The following is a 6,000-nucleotide window of genomic DNA, read 5'->3' as shown; positions in this document are numbered from 1 at the left end:
CACACAGCCGAAACCAAAGCCACAAGCATTTTCCAGGATCTAGCTTTCATTCTTGCAAAGCAAGACACTCAAGGAATTTGGAATACCCCAGGGGGATCCCAGGTGGTGGTATGGTGAAGAGAACAAGAAAGACGGGTGGGCTATGGAAGCACAGAGCTGCTCTGAGAGGCTAGATGTGGATGAGGGTTGCTAGCTATGGCCAGAGCCTGACAAGTGTTGGTGGATTGTATGAAGAACCCCAAACTCCCATCACCAGCAGCACCATCAGTTATTCCCTAGGGATAACTCACTTCTTACGCATCTGTTTTACCCTAAACAGAAGCAGATGAGGAGGTTGCTCTGATAGGGCACCACTAGACCATATGATCAGATAAATGGCTGTATAGCACTAGTTACACATAAATGGTTTAAATTACTACACCAACATTGACTAAGTAGATCTGGGACAAGACTGAGGAAGGTGTGTAGGCATTGTGCGGTGGGATTCTACAGTAATTATAGATGCTGTTATGTCTTTGCCAAGTATAGGGGGAGGGAGTAATGTATTTGACATGACTCATTGCTGTTTGATGAAGATGAAAATCAATAAAATTTGTTTAAAAGAAATTGATGTATACGGCGGTCATCATATAAAGTTTGGATCTTGCTTTAAAAATGCTCAGGTGGCCATGTAACTGTTCAAAGTATCCTTTCTGGCCACCTGGACCTCTGTTCTTCTGAACTTGGTCAACTAACTTGGGCTGGAGTTGCTGAACTAACTGTTTCATACTTTTCAAAAGCTTACAACCTTTTTTTTTGGCCAGTGCTTGTCTGCAGTTAATAAAACAGTTATTTATTGTTCTAAGATTTGTATCTCCAGAATCCTCTGGTGGATTTTGATATTAAGGTCTTTAAAATTCATAAAAATGTAACATTTTCTTTGTAATTGGTGATTCATTTCTGCCCTGTTGTGTGACTTTCTTATTCCGTTGTTTGGTGCTGTTAAATACTTATTTTTTGTTAGCTTAGCCTTACTGCTTGCAGCCACAGCAACCCAAAGGTGAGCTTAAGGATACCTGAGTGGACCAAGACAGTATTTGTTTAGTGCCTAGCGGTTGGACTCAGAATTTGAGTTTCTCTGTACCAGATAATTAATAAGTTGGCTACCACAGAAAGAACACTGAATAGAGTTAAAGTTAGAGTTTCAGAAGTTTGCCAGAGTTCTGCATGCACTAGGAACTGTTTTTCCAAGAGCCAAATAAGTTTTCCCAAGTGGCATGAGTTTTTGCAAAGGCTTAAATGATGGAAAATGGGGCAATTGACTTGGCCTCCCTGCCCACACTGAAAATCAATGATTTTAGAGGGATGTGCACAAGGGGAATTAGCCTAAGAATGGCTGCCTGAAAGTAGGAATTAGAGAAAGCCCTCATAGCATGTGAAGAGGCAAAGAAAGCTGAGGACCAACTGGCAGAGGACATCACCACTGAGAATGGTGATGAAAAGCACAATGGAACAAACCCCTGTGAAACTGAGGGGCACAACCACAATGTGCTTCTCAGAACAAGATCGAGGAGTGGGTCACAATCTGGAAGTGAGAGGAGCTTCACTTGCACGGGGGAACTGGTTGACCAGCTTTCCCTCCTAGAGAGTGAGTAAAAGTTGGCTATCCAAGCAAGAAGTTTCCCCTACAGGAGAGAAGGGCCAAGATGGGGGGAACTCCCCAAGAGAATGGTGGCAGCAACAAAGAGTCAGGGTTGCATACAGGTGGTGCCTATGATCCCAGGTTGCCCCAAGAGATTCCTCCAAAGTTTATAGAAGTGGATGCCCAGACAAGTGGCTGGCATCCTATGAGTGGGCTTGTGGGATGTGGAGGGTGAATGTACAACATTGGGGGGGCCCTATTGTGGAAACTGTTACCAACAGTGGGGAGAGACAGATTACTTACACTTGAGGATACGGTGGCAGAACCCTACGCCCATGAAAGGGGCACTCATTGAACTTTATGGTCTTACTTCCGAGGAGTGGAAACTTAAGTTGAGATATACACCAAAGTAGTTAAAAAAAACATGGGTGTAATTTGTGGATGCATCTTTGAAGTCACTGGATGGTTGGATAAAGGGTAACAAAGATTATACCTATGAGGGCTTGTGCAATTATATAGTGAAGGAACACATTACAAATTGTGCCTCTTGGACGTTACACCTGCATCTGGTAGACTCAAACCTTTCTAGTTCTAGAGAGTTGGTCAAAGGGCTGATGAGTGGGTAAGGACTGAAATGCCCAAGAAGAACTAGGGAGGGAAAGGATAGAGTTGGTAAATCTCCCAACATAATTCCCCAGAGCCACAGAACTCAAAAAGAGAGTAGATCAAAACCCACTCTACCTCCAGCAAACAGTCTAGTAGGGACCCAGGGCTTAAACAATTCTTAGACAGTAGGGCTTACTTTGATTGCCAACAGGTAGGGCACCACAGAGGGGATGCAGCTTGTCCTAATAGAAAGGTTGCCACTGGAATTGTTAGTGTGGCCTTAGTGGATGAGTCCTCTGATGAGGATATTCTAGTTGCTTTTAAATGGCAAAAGGGCCAAAAGAGTGAGTTGGTGATTCCCGAAGGTAGTAGGTGCTTTTACCACATAAAGGTGAATGAATTCCAATTACTGCATCAGAGACACTTGTGACAGTCATGTCATTGTGCTTGACAGGTAGTGTCTCAAGACCAGTAGTTGTCAGGAGAAACCAAAAGAATAAGGGGCATCCCAGGTAAAGTTACTACTAGGCATGTCGCTTTGGTACCTTTAGGCATAGGGTGTTCTCTTAGTTGGCATTGGGTGATAGTCAGTCCAGACATCCCTCCAGGTTGTTTCCTTGGTAATGACCTACCAGATGTTAGTCTGAGCCCAAAGGAGGCAGTTGCCCAGTGAACTGACTCACCCAAGGGTTCTATTGGTACTGTTAACTAGGTTACGAGCAGTAGGCCCCAGAGGGCTGCTGGGAGGAGAACATGGTGGGCTGCGGAGGTCAGGCAGCGCGCTAGGGCGCTTCCGGTTCCGGTTCCTGGGGGGCGTGGCAGGACGCGGCTGCCGAGCGGATTGCGGCTGTAGGCACACTGATGTGCGCGCCGCATTATTTGGAGTCTGAGGCAGACTGGAGGGCAGCGGGGGCTGTCTGGTGGCGCCGGGCCGCGCTGGAGCTGCGCCGGGCGCGGAAAGGTGTGGCACGAATTCCCCTTCGGGGGAATAGCAGCAGTAGTAGCTGCAGTAGCGGAACGGGTGGAGCAGCAGCCGAGAAGTTGCGGCAAGGAGCACAATTTAAAGAAAATTGGGATAAGGGAGCCAGGAGTAAAACGGTGAGGCAGGGTGGGGGGGGGTGATTTCCCTTCCCCCCTGCTTTTCTTAACAAGTGTGGAGGGGACTGATCAGTGGCTCTGGGACAATTTGGTTGCGACTGCCGAGGAGAAGGGAGACAAGGGGGGGTCAGCCAAAAAAAAATTGAAATCTAAATCTGGGGAAAGAGGAAGGATTGCGGTGAGGAAGGTGGGGGAAAGCAAGCTTAAGGGGAGAGATAAGTTGACGCCCTCCCTAAGGTCTTTTTTTAAAGTGAGACCAGAGGTAATTAAGCTAACCCCTGGGCAGGCCAGAGTGGCAATGGAGGTTACCACCAGGCAGTCGGATAATGCTGCCGGTGAGGGCAGGAGGTGGGGGAGGCCTCCCCGCCACTGCCAGGAGAAGAACAGATGGCCCCAGTGCAAGTTCAGATCCCAAACGCTATGCCTGCAGAGGTTCGAGCCCCGCGTCTAAGTCGGTAGCTGTGGAATCCCCTCAAGCCGTTCCTGTTACCTCCCCTTCACTGAGTTCTTCGTTGGAGGTGTTAATTTTGTCTATTTCCGAGGATGTAAAAAAAGGTTTTGCGAACTCAGAAGTAAATCAAGGGGAGATAAGAGAGGTTTGTGCTATTTTAGAAAGGAAAATTGATGGCGTAATGGAAAGAACACAGGCCCTGGAAGAAGCGATGGGGGGTATGAAGGAGGAATTGGCACAGCATAAGGGTGAGATCGATACACTGAAGGGGAGCGAACAGGCATTAAAAAACAGGGTTGAGCATCTGGAAAATTATTCAAGAAGAAATAATTTAAAACTTTTGAAAGTGCCTGAAGGTATAGAAGGGAACGATCTTAAGGCCTTTGTAGTATCACTAATTAAATCAGCGGTGGATCTGGAGGAGACTGAGTAGGAAATCGGGAAGGAAATTCAGAGAATCCATAGCGACCCCTTCAAGCTGCGAATGAACAGGAGTAGACCTCGGAAATTTTTTATAAACTTTTTGTCATACCAGATGAAAGAAAAGATTTTGGGGGTGATTCTGATTGAACCGCCATATGGCCGCTCCGCGGTCGAAAGACCGCGGAGGCCATTCAGGCTTTCCCGCTGGGCTGGCGGGCGACCGCCAGAAGGCCGCCCGCCAGCCCAGCGGGAAACCCCTCCCCACGAGGAAGCCGGCTCCGAATGGAGCCGGCGGAGTGGGTATGTGCGACGGGTGCAGTTTGCACCCGTCGCGTATTTCAGTGTCTGCATTGCAGACACTGAAATACACAGTGGGGCCCTCTTACGGGGGCCCCTGCAGTGCCCATGCCATTGGCATGGGCACTGCAGGGGCCCCCAGGGGCCCCGCGGCACCCCCTACCGCCATCCTGTTCCTGGCAGGCGAACCGCCAGGAACAGGATGGCGGTAGGGGGTGTCAGAATCCCCCATGGCGGCGCAGCAAGCTGCGCCGCCATGGGAGATTCCAAGGGCAGCGGAAAACTGGCGGGAGACCGCCGGTTTTCCTTGTCTGACCGCGGCCGAACCGCCGCGGTCATAATGCCCTGCGGGGCACCGCCGGTCTGTCGGCGGTACTCCCGCCGACCCTGGCCCCGGCGGTCTGAGACTGCCGGGGTCAGAATGACCCCCTTTATCTAGAGCACTGAAACAAAAGTCCTTAAGAGTGAATGATATTGTTTTTGAGATCAGGTCTGATCTATCTAGGGTTACTATGGATAGGCAGTGGGAACTGGGGAAACGTTTGGAGATTTTCAAATCTTTGGGGGTCTCGGGCCCAGTTGAAATTCCCAGCCTTCCTCCGGGTCATGTATAATAACAAAATGTATAATATCAGAGACATAAGTGAGGCGGATGAATTATTGGTAGTGGTCAAAAATGGGCAGTCCATTGAATAAGGTTGCGTTTAATGTTTAAATTCTCCCAGGAACACGGGGGCGCTCTAAAATTTGGATCATTATGGTCCTTAGTTGGGGGGGGTTCTCCACGGGTGGGGTATGGGGGGAAGGGGATGGGGAGAGGGGGGTAGGGTTAGGGTTGGGGAGGGAGAGTGGGAAAAAAGTAAAAAGTAGTGCGTCTTTCAACCCAGTTATCTGTTTCCTAAGATTGATTGATAGCTAGTAGGGAGAGAAGGCACGGGGTGCAGAACATATCATTGCAAATCCTTTCATGGAATGTTAATGGCTTGAGGGTGCGAGGAAGAAGGGAACGAATATTACAGTATCTGCAGGATTCTACGGCGCAAATTTTAGTTTTGCAGGAAACGCATTTAACAAAGGCGGAGTGCATTAACATAATACAAAAGCTGAGGTGGGTTCAAACATTTTCATGTACAGAACACAACTATCATAATAAAGGGGTGGCAATCTTAGTTAAACATTCACAGCAGGGGTGTGTGGCAATTTTGGAATCTAGTTCAGATACAGACGGGCGATGGGTGATAGTTAAAATACAATTTGGGGGTCGTAATCTGGTCTTAGCAGCTTACTATGGCCCCAACTGCGACGATATAGAATCTTTGAAGCATCTGTTTTCTCAGCTTCTTGAATTTTCGGACCCGGTTATTTTGATGGGTGATTTCAATGTGGTGTTAGACAAAGGAGCTGGATAGGCATAACTGCAAATCACGAGGCACGCCTAAGTCGCAACAATATTTAAGGAGGATGATGAAGGAATTCGGCCTGTGCGATATTTGGAGACAAAGGG

The sequence above is a fragment of the Pleurodeles waltl genome, chromosome 11 (genome assembly GCF_031143425.1).
Source record: "Pleurodeles waltl isolate 20211129_DDA chromosome 11, aPleWal1.hap1.20221129, whole genome shotgun sequence".
In the NCBI taxonomy this organism is placed as follows: Eukaryota; Metazoa; Chordata; class Amphibia; order Caudata; family Salamandridae; genus Pleurodeles; species Pleurodeles waltl.
Note: the sequence above shows the minus strand (reverse complement) of the source record.